Source organism: Gobio gobio (assembly GCF_949357685.1).
Source record: "Gobio gobio genome assembly, chromosome: 14".
Lineage (NCBI taxonomy): Eukaryota > Metazoa > Chordata > Actinopteri > Cypriniformes > Gobionidae > Gobio > Gobio gobio.
The window spans coordinates 38,202,776-38,223,229 of record NC_137107.1 but is presented as its reverse complement, the minus strand read 5'-3'; the positions used below and the strand labels follow the sequence as shown (position 1 = coordinate 38,223,229).

Below are 20,454 nucleotides of genomic sequence, written 5' to 3'. Positions count from 1 at the left end.
TATTGAGAAAACAGGATGTTATGTAACACTAAAGAGTGGAGTAATGATGGTGAAAAATCAGCTTTGCCATCACAGAAATAAATTACATTTGAAATATATTAAAATAGAAAACAGTTATTTGTAGTAATTTTACAATATTACTGTTTTTACTGGATTTTTTATCAAATAAATGCAGCCTTGATAAGTATAAGAGAGTTCTTTCTAAAATATAAATGTAAAAAAATCTTATCAACTGCAAACTATTGAATTGTAGTATAAGTATTTTTTAGGGCTGTCAAGCGATTAATCACGATTAATCGCATCCAAAATAAAAGTTTGTGTATACATAATATATGTGTGTACTCTGTATAATTATTATGTATATTTGAATACACACACATATATGTATATATTTAAGAAATATTTGCATATATATATATATATATTATATATATATATATTTTTTATTTTTATTTTTTATTTTTTATATAATATATATATTTTCTTTCTTAAATATACATGCATGTGTGTGTGTATTTATATTTACAGTACACACATATGTTATGTAAACACAAACTACAATTTTGGATGCGATTAATCGTTTGACAGCACTAGATATACATTATTATTATTATTATTTTTCCCAAAGGGCCATTTGAACAGTCATTAGAACAGTTATTTCAGAGTTGAGAAAGTAATTTAATTTTGATGAAAATGTATGAATAACAGGCACTGATGAATCATGCACAATAAAATCAGTGACATTTATTAAGATAGTAAATTGGGTAGGTCCATTTTGATTTCATTTTGTCTATAACACTCATTCACACTGTCATTTTTTATGATTGACAACCACACTTACTTACAGGTGTGAGTCTTGAAACGTCCTGTTCAAACAGCAACTTAACGCACTGTCTGAAATACCGTCTGTATGAACGTGCAACCGGGGTCCCGTATTCCCACCAGTAACTATACCGACAGTGACCAAAGTGACGGAAAAAAACTGACAAAAGCAGCTCCGGTGGAGCTGGATATAAAACCTTTAGATGACTTACAGCTCATATCTCCGTCGCTTTAAGTTACAGAAAGCGAAACCACACATGAAAACCCGCAACACACGGTATTCACGCATTTGCAAAACATTCTCTAGCGCTGTACGACGTGACAGACAAAGTTTGGTTATAGAATGCGGTTGTCACTCCGGTAAATAACGGAACTGTATGTCAACATAATCGTATTAAGGACTCAAATGCAGGAATGACAACCGTATTCTGTTGCTCTGTGAGTGGGCCTTAGTAAGTCTGAAATGCTGTTAGATACGCCTCCAAAGTAGCCTGTTTCCTGCTCTACTCGCCCTTATTCTTAATATCCCGTGTGATGTTGTACAGTTTCTGCATTACTATGTAGACATAGCTGAGAATGTCATGCCTTTTCACCTCTTTGTAGATTGATATTGCTAATAATGCAGTGAGAATAGAGCATCATAGGAGTAGGCCTACAGCATCTCAGAATTGACCAGTCACTGCCCTGGAGGATTCAAAACAATTATGTTCAACGCCAAAGACAACAGTCAACACAGAAGATATGTTATCCATCTCATCTTCGCCTACTAAAAGGTCTGATACTTAATAGCTCTGCATCAATAAAACTGCAATAAAAAAGAGCTGTTCTATAGTCCACAGTGGCTCTCAGTTGGTTTGGCTTTAGGGTTCAATTGGATTTTACATTCAATTACAATTGGTAATTCACCATGATGCTAAATTGTTATGGTAAACCAGCCTAAGCTGCTCTGTTGACTGGTTTTAGATGAGTTTTGAGTGTTTTTCAGCTAGTCAGGTTGTTCACTCCATTTTCACCTGCCTAATACGTAAAAAGCTAAATGTTTTTGTCACTTCAAATTAAGTTATGATTTACATAAATAATGACAAATGTTCAATTCAAAATGGTGAAATTTCATAAATGTCAACTAGTTTGTGTAACGGAGGCCAGCTAGTAGTTGCTGTGCGAGTAAACCTCACTCCTCTGATCTCAAGAGATGCTCTAGTGACTGACACTAGAGGTTGCAGACTTTAGACTCCTTGTTAGAGCGTCCGAATCTCATGCTGGCGGACCCGGGTTTGAGTCCCACTTGGAGCGGGCAGTACAAACAGGAGGGGTTGCATTGGTGCCGTGACCCGGATGGGAGTGAGGTTTAGGGGGTTGAGTGTAACGGAGGCCAGCTAGTAGTTGCTGTGCGAGTAAACCTCCCTCCTCTGATCTCGAGACGCTCTAGCGACTGATGCTAGAGGTTGCAGCCTTTAGACTCCTTGTTAGAGCATCCGACTCTCATGCTGGTGGACCCGGGTTTGAGTCCCGCTTGGAGCGGGCGTTACAAACAGGAGGGGTTGCATTGGTGCCGTGACCCGGATGGGAGTGAGGTTTAGGGGGTTGAGTGTAACGGAGGCCAGCTAGTAGTTGCTGTGCGAGTAAACCTCACTCCTCTGATCTCGAGACGCTCTAGCGACTGACGCTAGAGGTTGCAGCCTTTAGACTCCTTGTTAGAGCGTCCGACTCTCATGCTGGCGGACCCGGGTTTGAGTCCCGCTTGGAGCGGGCGGTACAAACAGGAGGGGTTACATTGGTGCCGTGACCCGGATGGGAGTGAGGTTTAGGGGGGTGAGTGTAACGGAGGCCAGCTAGTAGTTGCTGTGCGAGTAAACCTCACTCTGATCTCAAGAGACGCTCTAGTGACTGATGCTAGAGGTTGCAGCCTTTAGCCTCCTGTTAGAGCATCCGACTCTAATGCCGGTGGACCCGGGTTCGAGTCCCGCCTGGAGCGGGCGGTTCGAACAGGAGGGGTTACATTTGCATCACTTGGTCGCTGAGCGTTTTTATCGAATATTAAATGTTTAGCTACTGTTATGACACTTTTTCACTGCTATAACTAAAGTATCGAGCTGGAATTCGCACTAACAGTAAGCCCCGCCTTCTTTGATTTGATTGGCCATCCCACTCATTCTGACAGTGACGAGTGCTGTTAGACTGCTGAAGCAGTAACATTTAAAAATGTTAACAACCTAAAAATTTTACATTTTACTTTTGTCATCCTAGCAAGAAACAGAGCGGTGTGTAATGCAGTACAGCAGAGCAGCATCAAGAATATTAAATATTGGGGGGGACAATTTGACCATTTCTAATTAATTTGGGGGATTTGTCCCCCTCAATGTCTATGGTGGTTATGGCCCTGCGTCATGGCATTTGTTTCCAGGCGGACTGTTAAAGAACACAATACACATGTCTCGCGGACATCCTGTAGAATTCAACCAATCAGATGACGATTTTGATTGGCCCCCTAAACCCTCAATCACTATTCCCTACTTTAGTCCACTAATACAGTTCACTTAAAGAAGTGAATGAAAACAAGTGAATTCGGACAGCCGTTGTGTGTACATCAGTTGTACACTCGTAATTGCGATGCAATGTGGGATAGAATGGGTGCACTTAATAACATCCACTATGGTTTCGGACACCACTACAAATGGCTGCCCCTCAAATAGTGCCCTCAAATAAGCGGGCGATTTCGGATCTCTGAAGTGTTTCCAGATAAGTGTGCCATATGCATCAGATGTTCAGCCAACACCAGCTTGGCCAGGCCAGGAGACTGTCTTAAACCAGGAAAAACGATTAAACTATCTTATGCTGGTTTCAGCATCAACTGCAAAGGCCCAACAATATGCAAAATAATTGTCTTAAAATAGACTAAATGGGAAACCTGACTATTTTTAGGTGCATAAACAGCATCAGAAGTGAAATTGACCAGATTGGAACAAACAATGGGTAAACACTTTACTAAACAGGGCAAATTAGCAATCCCATAAAAGCACATATGGGAGTGGAAAGTTCTGTACGTGATCTACTGACAATGTGCTACTGAACACTGACGCAGCCGGATCATTTCCATAAGCTGTTAGTAAATCAGGACCCAAGTATTCAAAACGGCGATATCCTTCTCTCTTTTAAAAGCATACTTATTTTGCTATCATAAATATGCACGATTTTATTGCAAGTTGCATTTCGCTATTTGCATTTAGCATTTCTGTAATAGACCAGATGCTTGTTTTTGGTCACAACCCACCAGTTGAGAACCACTGAGAATGCCACCCACAGGCACTTATGTGAAACATTAGGCACTCTTACACACGATTGCAAGAGTTCCCCGCCTGTCTTAGTGAATGCCTGGGATATTTGCATGCGTTTTGAGCAAAGGTAAATTTGGTTTGAGTTTCACAAGAGCGATACAGCTAGGAGGCGAGAGAGGGAGAGGAAAGGAGAGAGGAAGATACAAAACCGGGGACATGGCCTGAAATGATATGAGATTACATATAAACACGGCAGATGATTAGTCATATGCAAACTACATTGTGTGCTGGCACAACAGAGACTCAGAGGGGTGAAAGGCTTTGAATGCCTAAAAAATCAATTCAGCCTTGGCAAGACGGAAGCGGGTGGAAATTTTAAACAGAGTGAAATAATGCAGATAAATGGATAGGGGATGAGAAGAAGCGTATGCGTGTGTGAAAGAGATACACATTTATTCTTGTTTTGTTTTGCTGCTTATTCCGTGTAGTCGACCGAAAGAGATTGTGGCTGTTACATAATTCACATTGTCTCTTTTTTAAATGTAGACTAACACAACTTCTCAGACAATTCACAACCAAATAATTGCATTTTACTCCCATAATGTGACAGTTTTCTGGGTGAAACAGGATTTTCAAGGAGTAAAAAATATATATGGCAGGATTTTTTTCCCACTGGGAATTGAATCAATTGTGAAGTGGTCTCTGTATGACGGGTAATTTTTGGGGTTGGAAAATAGGAGGAATTGGAGATGTCAGGCAAAAGAAAGTCTTTTTGTAAAAGATTACAAAGATAAACATGTTTGCTCTTTGCAATAACATGCACAGATGAGCACAAAAAGGGATGTATATTTAAAAAGTACTAAGGGACCATTTTGATCAACTCTGGCTAATTGGAAAGATGTGCCTTCGGTGAATTTTCTGTGAAATTGTATTATGTTGCACGTTCCGCAACACTTTTCAAAGTGAATTGTCCAGTTTAATCCAAAACCGATTAACATTTTATTAGGTCAAGGTCACTTTTATTTATATAGCACTTTAAAACAACATTACTGCTGATGGAGGTGCTTCACAAAAACACTATAAAAAATATCAGTCAAACAAAACAAAATCTAAATTAAATTCAACAACTAAACCATCAAACCATATTAAAACCAAGACAAAGAATTTGACTCACTAAGACTAACATATCCAAAAGTATGAATAGGCCTGAGAAAAAAAAGATATGTTTTCAGAGATTACTTAAATGTAGAAGAAGAAGAAATCAACCTAACAGATTGAGGTAGCGAATTCCACAGCTTAGGGGCAAATATGAAAAAGGCTCTGTCACCTTTGGATTTCAAGCAAAACAATGGGACGGTCAATAGTTTGTCAGAGGATGATCTAAGAGATCTTCGCGGAGAATATGGACAAATAAGGTCTGCGATATAAACTGGAGCCAGACCGTGCAAGGCTTTAAATACAAAAGATAAAACCTTGTAATCGATTCTGTATTTGACAGGTAGTAGGAGGGATATGCTCACGCTTTTTCTTCCCCATTAAGAAACGAGCTGCAGCATTCTGAACGAGTTGCAAGCGTGATAGGGAAAACTGGTTGTGGCGAGGTGGACGAGCGAGAGACATGGGAGGAGCGAGCGAGATCGGTGTGCGTGATTTAGAATGAGCGTCACCTGCGAGGCACAACGGTCTCGAGTCCTCTCATGAGGGAGCACGGAGGCATATAAGGACGAGAGAGGACCAGGCCTGGATTTTAAGTTGTGTTTTGTTTACGTTTTGTTATGTGTGTGCGCGGCAGTCGTCCGTTACTTTAATTTTGTGTTAATTTATTTTGATTAAAAGTTGTTGAACGTTCGCCGGTTCCCGCCTCCTTCTTCCCTGAACATACAAACTATGTTACACTGGTTAATACCAGCATATAGAGCATTGCAATAATCAAGCCTTGTTGAAATAAAGGCATGAATGTCTCTAGGTCACTAAAAGATAGAAAAGATTTAAATTTCCGTAAACCCCTAAGTTGGAAAAAACTGGCTCTGACAACAGAGTTTATTTGCTTGTCAAATTTGAACTCTGAATCAACAACAACACCCAGGATCTTTACATGAGTGCGGATGTTTGCTTGCAGAGGTCCTATACTAGAGGTCAGACCGTCTATCAAATGGGCTAGCCAAATAAAATGACTTCAGTCTTGTTTTCATTTAACTGAAGAAATCACCCATCCAACTTTTAAGGTCATTTATACAGGCAAACAAATCCGATAAGGATATATTATGTTGGTTTGTTGTAGGTATTATGGCAGTTTGGAAAGGAAATGCCCAGGGAGTGGTGCTAGAAAAAAAACACTTACACTAAACCCAACCCTAAACAACCATTTGCATTTTAGTATGCTTCTACATGTATTTGAGCTCTTTTATCGTGACCCATGTTTCACTCTTACCCGAGCGCTCTGCATCACAAGTGCAATGCTATACCAGGTATTTGTTGGTGTTTTTCTGCCCCTAGTGTTCATTTCAGCTGGAAACTACAGTGAATTGTATGTTTAGGTACACTTTTGGAATTTTGCAAGATAGTCACGTTATTCCAATGAGCCTATGCTGATTTCATATCGACTTTTGAAGAGCATTGCACATCACTACTATGAAATGTTCTGAAATTGCAATTCAGGATGAAACTCCACTTTTAAACATCACCTCTCATCCGACATGAATAAAGAGATTCTGTTGGTTAATCAGACAAGCTCATGTTATAGCTTAGTACAATCGTCCATCGTTAGCGAACGGCATGGGATAAAAGGTTTCAACAGCACTGGCTCCGAACAAAGCCGATCTCCTCTCCTGAATGCCTCCGTGGGCACCCTCGCTAATTCAGCCATCCCTCATTTGCATGGAAAGCCCATTAACTCTACACATCTCTTAGTTTCTTTTCTATCCGGGCGAGTTATTTCATTATATAGCCCTGGCCGGAGAAATTCAATACTTTCCCCCCAAAAAAGATCTCTACTAATGTTTTCCCCAGCTTTAGTGGTCACTGGTTTTGCATGATAAACCCTGTATTGCTGTGGAGCTTTCCCCTGCCAAATTAAGGTAGGATTTGAAGCTGAATGTAATTGTTATCTATGGTGATGAAATTGCTCTTGCTCTCCACATACGGCTGGAATTACTAAGGTGTGAATTTGATGGTGTTTTAATGGCCACGTATGGTATGGGCCTGTACGCTGCGGTGATGGGTTAAGTTCATTTTATGCTCCACAAAACCCACAGTGAGATGTGGTGACCTTTTGCAGTCTCACACTATTTTTGAGTTATTGCAAAGTAGCCGAGGCGTCATCGTGTGTTAACAGAACAGACTGCCGAAACTGTCTCTGCAAATTTCTCTCATAGTTTGACGCTTGTAATGTGATACAGAAGCATATATTTATGAAATACTGAGGGTGTTGAATTTCTTTCGTTACAGATGCATTTTACTAATGGGAACTGATATTTGAACTCATATTCAAATATATCATCATACTCAAGGAAACATCAAAATTGACTGTATTTACTTTCTCAAATGTCCCTGGCCTTATTTGAATGGTTTAATCAAAATGTAATGACTTTCTCCACCTTATAGCCATGTAACCAATGCCATGTGGGTGGAGAAAAAGCCTGCCCTACATAATTTCCTGCTGTTTTACTCTAAAATACATCACATTGTGGAAGTTAAATGTGTTGTGAATGTAGCTCCATGCCTTTAAAGATGAAGTATTTTTGTAATTTCTCCATGCCATCTAACTCTAACCATATGTAGAGTTGATTCATCTAAAAAGTTTAAACAGTGTGGCTTTGTGTTGCTTTCAGTATTTCATTGCTTTATTTGTGTAAGCATTTCCGACCAGCTCGATATAGCAACAGCGCCTCAGCCAATGGTGTGAGTTTGAGGTGGGGCTATCTCTTTTCTTTCTTTCTTTCTTTTTTTTTTTTTTTTTTTTGGGTGGAAGGGAGTGGTTTGGAAACCTGTTTGAAACCCTTATTTTTGCGGTTCCATTTGGGGAGGTTAGTGACACAGAAATTACATACTTTACTGTTATGTTTCATCAAGGTCTAATGTCTAAAAGTCAAATCCAGTGGCACCTCCTAATTTAAAGCTGTAATAGTCATTGAGCTGTGGGATCAAAAAAATTTGTCAAAACACATTAACCTTAAAATTGGCCTGAGGGAATGGCAGTATCTTATATACATATGAATAGCATTGTATCTATATTGGTTTTCCCAGTCTTGTAAATACACCTCCTGGGACTGACACACAATATCAGGAAGTGCTGACATGGGAAAGACCCTCAAAGCCAATGAATCAATTCAATCAGTCAATATCCACAAACAGACACCAATGTTTCTCTGGTGAGGATCATAACTAAAAACTTCACACAATGACACTAATGTTTAGCCAATGCATTGCAAGTGTAACTAGTGTCAAGAGTGTGCAATGAAGCCTGGTTAAACATTTAGCATGCACTCTTGCATTGCTCTAAAGCGGTAACAAGTCTCAGTACTCAAGGGTAAGATAGAGTTGCCATTAAAGTCTGTTATTTTAAAGCAAATGCGTTGTTATTCAGGTAGCTAGCTATAAACATGTTGACGATGTTCTGTAGCTAACTTTTTTCTACAAGATTATCATCAAACTATTGCTCTACCAAGCCATTTTCTGACCTGAAAGCAAAAACTAGCTGTAGAGGGAAGCGGTTTATGCTAATGTCTGTAGTAGTAGCACCCCCTTGTGGCAATCTTTTCAGTGCAGTACATACTTGTTGGCTTATGAATTGCTTTCTGACATATTTTGTAGATATGTATCTGCATTCACACAGCCTACTTTATGTTTTCTTTATGACTTAACAGTTAAAGGGCCCTATCATACACCAGCGCAATGCAATGCCAGGCGCAACGCAAGTTATTTTTGCTAGTTTCAGCCCGACGCGGTTATCTTTTCATGTCCAGCGCCAGGTTGTTTAAATAGCAAATGCATTCACGTCCATCTATTCGCCCATGGGCGTGCTGGTCTGAAAACGAGGTGTGTTCAGGCGCATTGTTGGCGCGTTGCTATTTTGAGGCAACTGAAAACGACGGCGCCATTGACCAACAAAAACCTGGTCTAAAGTCAATAGCACATTATTTTTGTGTTATTTAAAGGGCACTTTAGTAATATGCGCCAATAGGCAAAGGGACGCACAACAACACAAACATTTTTAAATATTAAAAATAAAAGGATTCCTCTCTGTTCAAAGCGTTCAGTCTTTCCGCTCGCAAATTCCTCCATGTAAATAGCGAATCCGCCATGGTGCAAGTGGAACTGGCTTTTAAAGGGAATGGGAGATGAGACTCTGATTGGTTTATTGCATGTTACGCCCAAAAAGTTTCTTAATGACTCATTAAGAAACTAGGTACAAACCTTTTAGACCATGCACCTGGCACGCTGACCGTTTTTTTCCGTCATTAAACTAGCAAAAGTGGATTCGGACACGCCCTAAGTGCACCTGCGCCATGCGCTTCAGACCATGCACTTAGATCATTAAAAAAGGCTCAAAATGTTGTATTTCAAGGCAAAATGTCCGAGATTCAGTCGTAGGGTGGTTGGAGGTGATACACCAATTCGAGACTTACTGAGATCTAATTTAATTGTATCCCCATTCTACCCTTGAACAAAGCAATTAACCCCAGGTTGCTCCAAAGGGACCATTTCCGCGATTGTTTTCCTGTAAGTCACTTTGGAAAAAGAGTTAGCTCAATTGTATTAGCAATTTCGCCATATAGGTTAATAAAAGAATAGCTTTAAGACATTCTTGGGGTTTACACACAAATAATGTAAATTTTTTTCTTTCAGGTTTCCACTTTGATCTCTAATAAACAACAGAGTTGTGTAGAGGCAAAGCACTGTGGGAATGCTACAACACTTGATTAAAGCTCAAGGTTACTGACGGAAGGGCACACAGCACTTAAAAGATCAGACCACCAGCATCAGATAACCCCTACCAGGCACTGCCACGGACACGGATCGAACATATGATGAGCCAGTCCAGAGTCCAGACATTCTGCAATCTCATTATTGTCCACCAGGTGAAAATCATACATCTGATCATTTAGAAAAGTATTAGCATGGTCTAAGCTGCATGATTTGAGGTATTACACTTGGTGTTTGGGTGTGTTCAAATATCTAAACCTAAGTATGAACAATAGTAATAGTGATTATTGCCTTACAAGTATAAAGAAAGTTTAATTACAGACTATTTCATAAAATAATCAAATATTGATTTGTTTTAAACCAGGGTTTTTAATCTTTTACATACCACAGCCTCCCAAATGTTCATCCTCGTTCGACAGACCCAAACTCTATGCATATTTATGTATAGAAAGGCCCAATTTATGCTGTAAAAAACTATTAAATATGCACTGTAAACCCGAATAAGTTGGCAAAACTAAAAAAAATGTAGGTAATCAGTTACATCAATTTTTTTAATTTAAGAAATTCAAAGTTTAAGCAATTAGAACAGGCTCATACATTTTAATGCTCTTAACTTAAACATGTCCTCATTCATACATTTAACTGATCATGATCTCAATTTAAATATTTTTAGTACTGGAAATTTAGCTATAACTAGTTAATTCAGCAAATACTAACTGGCAACACAATGCTTTGATAACATTAGCATAGCATAGAACTCAAAAGAAAAAGAAAGTTCTAAATACTCATAAAAGTTCATTTGATTGAACTAATTTGTTTAATTTGAGTTTGCCCTACTCAAACCAGTTAATTATTTTGAGCATTAAGGTTTGCAGTGTGTGTGAAATATTATTTGGAAAATATTTTTGTTTTTATTATATATTACATCCTTACTTTCTTATACTGACTAGTACTGTTAGATTATTTATTCATTTAAATCAATAGTGCTTTATTTAATTATTTTTTAAAAATTTGAAACTTTTCCAAGCATCCCCATGGACCCTTTTCAACTTTGAACAGCTACTTCTCAGTATTTACTCATATAATAATAAATGTAAAGTGAGATTGATGTTTTTTTCAAATGAGCAGCTGTAGAGGAGCAGATGAACAAACCGAACGGAGTAGGAGGAATAGATATAAAAAAAGAAAAATTGTTTATAATGGTAATAAGTAGGCAATAGAGTCAAGCAGAGAGATCGGTGAATGCCAGAGCAAGCCTCAGGCGCTCTACACTTACTTAATATCAATTATTCTCCAGCTCGCTCTCCTTCTCAAACTAGCCTATTTATCTTTCCGTTCTCCTCTTGGCTTGTGGTGTTTGGAGGCAGATTCCTCTAGTTAGTAATTTGATTGTGTATCAGTTGCATTCCTCCACAATGGTATTATCTGTCCTGGGTGCATAAACCTCAGTGTGTTTGTCGTGTTCCACTATGCCCTAGTGCCTCATTGGAAGTATGATCAGGCTTATGAGAGCAGTGCATCCCAAGGCCAAGGTCTCCCAGAGGAATGCAACAAAATGGACGCATTTCTGTTATGACAACTCTCTGAGTGTTTGGCATGGTAATGGATATGACAATGTTGATTTGTTTGGTCTTGGCCAAATAGATCTGCTACACTGCTGCTACTATTGGTTCTGTCACTGTTGTCAGCAACACGCTGCAGTGAGCAAGTAAAACATCCTGCTGCTGTACAATATAGTGAACATGAATACCCGTAGCAGATCCATACAGGTGGAGCTGGGGAAGGAGGAGGGTTCCCTACAGAGAATGATGTGATTGCAAGCCGATTGAGTTAAGGACCAATGAGCTTGCGCCATCTAGAGTATCATGACAGAACTTTGTATATGGAAAATTGCTGTTTTCTTTCTCTTATATATGTTTACTATGGTAACCATTGATATACTGCAGTAAAACTGTCAATTTTTGTATAGGGAACTACAACCAAGTAACTTAAATAAATTACCACCCCAAAAAGGTACATTTCATTTGTGATCACTTTTTTCTTTTTCTTTTTCAATATCACAATTAATCTTAATCCAAATAAGGAATAATATCCAATCAGTTTATGGTTGATTTGCATCACATAAACATTAACGTAACACTGTCTGTTTAGTGGTTTAGTGTAGCTGGTACTTTATTTTCAAATGAGAGCATTAATCTTTTAGTGCCACTTTCATTTCCATACTGATGAAATGCATACAACAACCAACGTAATAAAATGTTGCTGAATTGCTCATTTGTTTTGAATAAACCTGAACGCACTTTTCAGTTTGAAAGTATTGCAGAACATGCAAGAAACAACATACATTTCTGAATAATTGACTGAAAATCTTGCTAATCACTGCACTCCCATTTATTCCTATGCAAACCTAACAACCTGTAAAAACAGGATTCTAGGAACCGCTGCTCAAGCGCCATACTTTCTCTTGTTTTCCTCTCTATTCATCTTCTCGACCTCCTTCTGTATCTCTACAATCTTTCTTTCTCTCCTCCCACCGCTGTCTCTGGGAATGGCTCGGGCAACAGCAGTGATACAGTAGAGGCTTCTGTAACTCTATTAATCTGCCTGTGTGAGAGATACTGTAGCGGTGTACAGTGCACCAGGGCTAAAATTAGCCAACGGCTGTGAGGCCTGATGTTTCACAGCGCCCTGACCCATCACCATTCCAGCACTATCTCACACGCACGCATGCTTAGTACACTCACACACCGCTAAAACACACATATCATCACAGACTACATCATTACTAACATACATGAAGAATCACACTCATACACATCCGTGGTCCAAAATTAACACTTACTAAGTACCAAATGTGAGTAATAATAGGCCATTTTAACTAATAATTTGATAGTTTTTGTAATAGGTAAAGTTTTATTGAGATACAGAGACAACCCAGTCTATTATGGCTCAATCCCTAAATGCACTGTGACAAGGTCAGTGATCATTTTCATGTAAGATGGGAGACAGACATGTCATCTTTGTGTTAAAATGTGTCATAATATAGTCCCAGTATGCATGGCATTATTAGTATTGCCACAAGGGGTGCCAGAGTGGGAACGGTCTTCTATGGTCAACTACAGTCATGGCAGAGCACAATTTTGAAGAACACCTTGCTGATAAGTTATTTTTAGTTAGATAATCTTGGCAAGTTTATAGTTAGCTACCTGAAAAGCATCAAGTTCAATGGAGCAGACATAGCCTGTAATGCTAACTTCAGTATTGATGGTAAGTACAGTATATACTGCAGGCTACTAGTGTACAAGACCATGCACTTGCAGTACATCGGTAAAGCATTTGTAAATTTACATACATAATTTGTAAATTTAGCAAACTTGTTTGTATATTATGTACTGTACAACTGCATGTCGTAATGTGCATATTCAAACAAGTGCAGTGCTAACCACAACTACTGACACAAAATTCAAATAGACTCTTTCTCTTTCTCTCTCTCAAACACACATACACAAATCGAAGCTAACAACATCTAAGGGTTTAACGATTTCTTTAAAACAAAACAAAAAAGACCGGCAAAGTAAAAAAAACCTGATTAAAGACACATGTTAGCCTATTAGCATTGCTAATGTTACATCGTACGGATACGGGGAGACTTTGACAGCTGCCTGGGTACTAGGCCTATTCATTACCTAAACATAACTGAAAACATAAAAGGAGGGAATTGTGTAAATGAGTGATCATAAATATGATCAAAACAACATTAGTTTTGCTAATGTTTGACTTTGTTGGGCCTAAACAGGTTTTGGCAGACAAGAGACTCAAGGATTCTAATATATTATTTCTGTATCGGAAGATTTTGTCCCCTTACTTTATTTGTACATTAACCAAGCCTTAAAAATACATCACAATATAACAATGTAGGCTCATAGGGAAAAAAAACGTACCTCTATCTACATTTTTGTAAAACTCCAAATACCAAAACATTGGTTAATGTACAAATAAAGTAAGGGGACAAAACTTTCCAAACATGCTAGGATGACAAAACTTAACTAGTATTAACTAGTTGCCATATCAACATTATTTAGAGAAAATATTGTGCAAAAATAAAAAAAATCTTTGGAAGATATCACTGAACATTTATTTAACCATAGTAAAAGTAAATGTCTGAAGTTTATTTTTCATCTCTGTTTTTTGTGTTTATTTAACTTTGATATTATTTTAATCTTATATATGTTATGTGACAGTTGAGATCGTTCTTTAATACTGATCTAATCAGCAGAAGACATGATCTGGGATTAAATTTGCGCAGGTGGGGCATGTTGTCACACTGCATTACAATGAGCCCCTATTAGAACTATGCTATTATATTCTATACTTTTATGAATTCTATTGAGAAACCATGAGAAAAAGGTCAATAATGACTGAGAGTCAATGTTCAGAAGTTATTAATTATTATTGTTTTTTAACTATGCTGTATAGCTGTTTTGCAGTGTGTTTGTTGTCAAACTCAACAATTTGTTTATTTTTCATTATTAAAAAATGCCATTATTTTATTTGAAAAAGTGAATAATTGTATTTTATTGACATATTTTAATTTGTCTTGGATATTTTTTGGATTATATTAAGCTCTCATTTGGTCATGTTACAATGTGCCCCTAACATGTTACAATGTACCTATGGGGCATGTTGTCACATTTCACTTCCATTCTTTCGGGGTAAATAAAAAAAAAAGTATACACTGTATAAATGAAACAAAACCACATAATGGTACTGGACTTGTGTGAAATTAATGTGAGAAAAAATAAATACACCAACCCCAAGTGAATTTACACAAACGGAGAAAGTCAAAAAGCGTTAGGTTGTGCCCCGCTGTAGTTTATAAGCTGAAATGAACACTAATGGCAGGAAAACAACAACTTTTTTTTTTCTTCACACAAATTACCCAGACAGCAACATAGTGTCGGCCCAGATCCGGGCCACATCTGGTACATGTGGATTCAACGTGTACCAGATGTGGGCCTTTTTTTTTACTTTTTCCTTAAATTACCTGCTCCATATGTATGGCTTTTATGACATAATAAGCTTGCTGTGTAGCTCACCTGGTACAGCACTGCACATGTAATGCAAAGTGCTGGGGTACAAATCCAGGGAAACACAAGTCATGATAAAAGACACTTTGACAGTGTTCCAAAACGAGCAAGAAGCAACGTAATCATTTTGCAGAAATGCTGCCCCAGGCACGTTCTCCCAATGAGCCTGTGTTGCAATGTAAATATCACGGGACAAGGAGAAGCTAGAGAGAGATTTGTAGGTGACAAAGATAAAGAGACATTCCGATTGTCTCAATCAGATTTGCATATGTGAATCTCTAATCCTCATTAAAGAGATTATTAGTCAGTTCCCAGTAAGCAAACTCATTCTAACAGAATTAGCAGCATCATTATAACAGTTCTGTTTAGAGACTGCATCCATAAAAGCATACTTCATATTTTGAACATTTCTTATACTGTATGTATCATCTAATCCAGTTATCTGCGCGCTGACAGCTTCTGTTATTCTAACTTGACATTGTGTACGTATGTGTATAACCTCTATTAGAGGTTATCAAGGATTAACAGGGACAATTTGCTGGGATTAAAATCCATGACTGGACTCATTACAATGACAAAGGAAGAAAATAGCTGCAGGTATGTCCTTCCTTTGTTATTCCCTGAAAAACAGTGGCCCAAAAACGTACTGTATTCAGAAGTAGATTTGCAAAAAAGGAAATATTATTTAAACATATCTTCCATTAGCAATGGAAATCTTGAAATACAGTACTATAAAGAACCATTTTAGTGGTATAACATTGTGTTGATGTGTACGGCTTTATGCAGCTATGTTTTGCTTACTGATTTCAGGGTAAGATGCATCTTGTGTAAGAATCTTTACACAACCTAACAAGCTAAATGAAGTGGAAGGGCTTTGCGCAGAAGAGGAAATGTGACTCATTGCGTTTGCTTTGAGGGGTTCTTACAGTTCCAGAGGAAGAAGGCTTTTTACAGTGTGCCTGGCAAACTGCCGCATGGAAATGACATCAGCCTCTCTGCGCTCCGTGAGGGCCTGTGAACCGGACCCCCATGGGGTGACAGAGAATGGGCCAGAACTTTGAGCGCTGCCTCACCGGCTGTCATTAAACCTTCTGATTCAGCCCATCACGGAGCCATTTAGCACTTTCATGTCCTACTCACACCGACCTGACAGTCTTACAGAGAAAAGAACCGATGGGTGGCCTGCTATCTGTGAAATATGTGTGAAAAATATGGAAAAAATTAAATATGAGGGATTTATTGTGGGGAGGGGGGATTATGATGGATGTGAAGATTCCAGCACAGAATTAAAGAACAGCACAAGAAGTAAAGGAAAACGTGAGGTATGAATATAGTGAAATTGTAGGGATGCACAATATTTTGCTACCAAAAAATGCTGGGTTAAAAATAACCCAAGTTGGGTTGAAAATGGACTAACCCAGCAATTGGGTTGTTTTAACCCAGCGGTTGGATTAAATGTTTGCTTAAAACAACCCAATTGCTGGGTTAGTCCGTTTTCAACCCAACTTGGGTTATTTTTAACCCATAATTTTTTAGAGTGCATAACTGATTTATTTATGTATTGTATCAATTGATAAATTGATGAACTTGATACAATACATAAATCTGTTATGGTGGGAAAATTGTGTGTGTGTGTGTGTGTGTGTGTGTGTGTGTATACATATATACTATATACTATGTGTACACTCTAAAAAATGCTGGGTTAAAAACAACCCAGGTTGGGTTGAAAATGGACTAACCCAGCAATTGGATTGTTTTAACAAAGTGAATGGGTCGTTTTAACCCAGCGGTTGGGTTAAATGTTTGCTTAAAACAACCCAACCGCTGGCAACTTGGGTTGTTTTTTAACCCAGGATTTTTAATTGTGGAAGCTAATTTCCATTTCTAAGTATCCATTTCTATACTGTAAATTATATTATTTTGATGCCTAAATTCACTTGAAGCATTTGTTTTCCTGTTTTTTTTTAATGCAGAATTTTAAAAGAAAAATCATACACTCTGGAACAACATGAAGGTGAGTAAATGATGCAGAATCTTTTTTTTTTTTTTGTGGGTTAACTGTCTCTTTAAGAGGAATGCAACTCTAAAATCCACGGTCCTATTATGCATGAAGAACATACACAAATACACAATGCTGTGTTTACTAAGCTCAGACCTATAGTAGGAATGCCATGTAAGAGTCCAGACGGTACAACTTGGAGGCAGTTTTATCTGACGAGCCCCTGATGTTATTCTGTGACTAAAGACATTATTAATTCAATCCAAAGTAACGATCAATGAAAGCATTCCTTCAGCCGCTGCCGTGTGTGTGTGTGTAGAGGATTTGGCAACTCAACCCTGCCGGCTATGTTTTACCTCAGAGCACAAAAACATCTGACACTTCGATTACTGAAGTTCAAAAGCTTTGTGAAGAGAGAGGCAGCTGATCCAAAGGTCATCTCGCTGCAGCATCTTTCACCAACAGAATAAGTGCATTTTCTTTCTTCGGAGAAACAGAAAAGGTCTGCAAAAGTTCAGGGGTTGTCAGAGCATCACGATTCAGTGTGCTGAAATCTGGGACGTCCTGCTGAATTTTAATGTATCAGAAGAGCGTGAGGGGAAGAGGGCAGGGAGATTTATTCTCTTTGATAAGATATGGGATATTTAGTAAGCCTACTTGTAAACATCGCTTTTCACTATAATCTGGCCTCCGCATTCGGTTAACAATGGAGGAACAGACAACAAACGTGTTCCTTCATGTCACGTGTCTGTCCATCTGTGGTGCATTTAAAGCTCACCGTCTTACTGTTGTGACATTCTGATGTTTGTTACTTTGAATTGGATCAAATATCTTTATCATCCTTTAATCTTATATCCATTAGTGGGTTTTCGTGTAAGCCGCAGCATGTTTGTGGTGATTTATGGCCTTTTTAAAAAGAAGGCCATAAATTCTGTTTGCTTCATTCTTTTGAATTATATAACCAGAATAAAAGTGGACCTCACATCATATGTAGTACTTGTTTCAACAAACAATCATTGGTGGTGTAGCCAAGCCCTAGCAACCAGAACACTACAGCAACCACCCAGAATGCCCTAGCAACCGCATAGCAACACCTTAGCACCCACCCTGAACTCTTTAGCAACTGCATAGTAATGCCATAGAACCAACCAGAACACAAAATAAACAGTACCAATTCTAGAAAACACCCAAAACAGCGTAGCACCCATGTGGACCACAGCAATGCCTTAGCAACCTTCCTGAACTCCCTAGCAACTATATAGCAATACCCTGGAACCAAAACACATAAGAAACAGTGTACCAATGCCAGAACTCCCTAGCAACTGTATAGTAATGCCCTTGAACAAAAACACATAAGAAAAAGTGTACCACTGCCATAGCAACCAGAATACCATAGCAAAAACCCACAACACCCCAGCCCCCATGTGGACCACCACAGAAACTGCATAGCAATGCCTTAGCAACCAGCCTAAACTCCCTAGTAACTGTATAGTAATGCCCTAGAACCAAAACACCTAAGAAAGTGTAAAAAATGCCCTAGCAACCAGAACACCATACCACCCAGAACACCTTAGTCCCCGTGTGGACCACCCTACCAGCTGCATAGCAATGCCTTAGCAACCACCCAGAACTCCCTAGCAACTGTATAGTAATGTCCTAGAACAAAAACACGTAACAAACAGTGTACCAATGCCCTAGCAACCAGAACACCATAGCAAAAACCCACAACACCCTAGTCCCCATGTGGACCACCATAGAAACTGCATAGCAATGCCTTAGCAACCAACCTGTACTCCCTAGCAACTGTATAGTAATGCCCTAGATGTCTCAGTACTGTGGCGGAACATAGACTCTCATGAAGGGTGTAAAAACACGTGCTGGGCCTGGTGCTGTGGTCTGGAATGAGTGCTGATGTGGAACAGAAACGAGGAACGATTTTTGCTGCCTGATCTCTCCATCTCCTTCTTTACGTGCCTTAAGTGGTGCATCCTCCCTGCACGTCGCAGCTCGGTCTGGGCTGGGCTGGGCCGGTCTGGGCTGCAGTGGGTCTATTTTAGTCTCAGAAGCGTGATAACCTCAACTCCTTTGCTCTTTTAATCTGAGCTGTGGCACACTGAGGCCTGAACAAGGCACAGCACAGCTCTCTTAATTCACTTCACTTATTCTTACCATCTCGGCTATCAGTCAAAATGGTTTAAAACACTGACAAAAACTACAAAATAATGCCATTCATACAAATATATACTGTATATTAAATTCCCTAACCCTTCAAAACACACAGTAGCCTATTTGTTATACGTGTTCTTTAATTATGTTATTATTAAAAGTTAAACAAATATAAAGTGTCAATTTTTATTTAATGGATTTGATGTTTTTTTATGGTGACTTTCAAATGAGAGAAATAGAACAGATACTTTACAAACACATCAATAATAACATGAGACAAAAGGCCCATGTTACATTAGCAGCTTATATTGTATGTTAAAACCAGCCTTGTGTGGAAGGTTTCTAAAACAAACGCTGAAACCTATCATGCCCAAGTCCTCATGTTTCAATGCCAAACAGAACTTATTTATGGTCTGAGGGTAGAGGCAATCGATTCTTGGATGTAACACAAGAACATGGAACAAAACAACAACACAAACTGCTAGCTTCTGTTAAAACAGCATTTCTCCATGTACCATGTACAGGGCCATCGTAAGCGGGGCGAAAGTTCTGGCCCTGTAATTTCAACCGAGGCCGGGGGAACCACAACATTTCTATGGCTTAATTCTGTGCATTGCTTTCCTTTTTGATATATTTATATCAAATATCTGGGCTCTCCTCAGTTCATTTGTTATACATGTAACATTAAACTAGGAAGATCTTGTTCAAGCTTCCCGCTTTCATTGACGTATCATTCTGTACATCTTCAACATGAACAATACGAGCCATCAAAAATGCAGCTACGGGAAAGCTGGATCGATTATATTCTTTCATATACTGCAAATCGAATGTAGTGGCAAAAATACAGTGCATGATTTATTTATGTGCCGATATTTACATTGATTAGCAGTCTTTCTTAAAGCAAGGAAAAATATAGTCACATCGGCGTCACATTCAGAAAAACGAACATATGTTAACATGCTTGTAGTGTTTTTCGAACTAGTGGTTGACTGATTATATTTTTTAAGGCAAGACACCACTGGTGAATAGGGTAAAAATGAAAAGATGTTACCATACTTTCCAAGTTGATTGATTACATTAAGAATTGCAAAAATGTTTTTACATTACAAGTTTAAATATGCTAATGAGGCATTACCTAACTAAATATGAACTCATTTGCATGCATTTCCTGAACAGAATC

At 38.6% G+C, this 20,454-nt stretch overlaps 1 protein-coding gene across 2 annotated transcripts in view; it reads right to left on the bottom strand.

The window, feature by feature from the left end:
• The window catches only part of hcn1 (hyperpolarization activated cyclic nucleotide-gated potassium channel 1), a 144,863-nt gene that overhangs the window by 79,721 nt on the left and 44,688 nt on the right, over nucleotides 1-20,454 (bottom strand). The window lies entirely within an intron of this gene.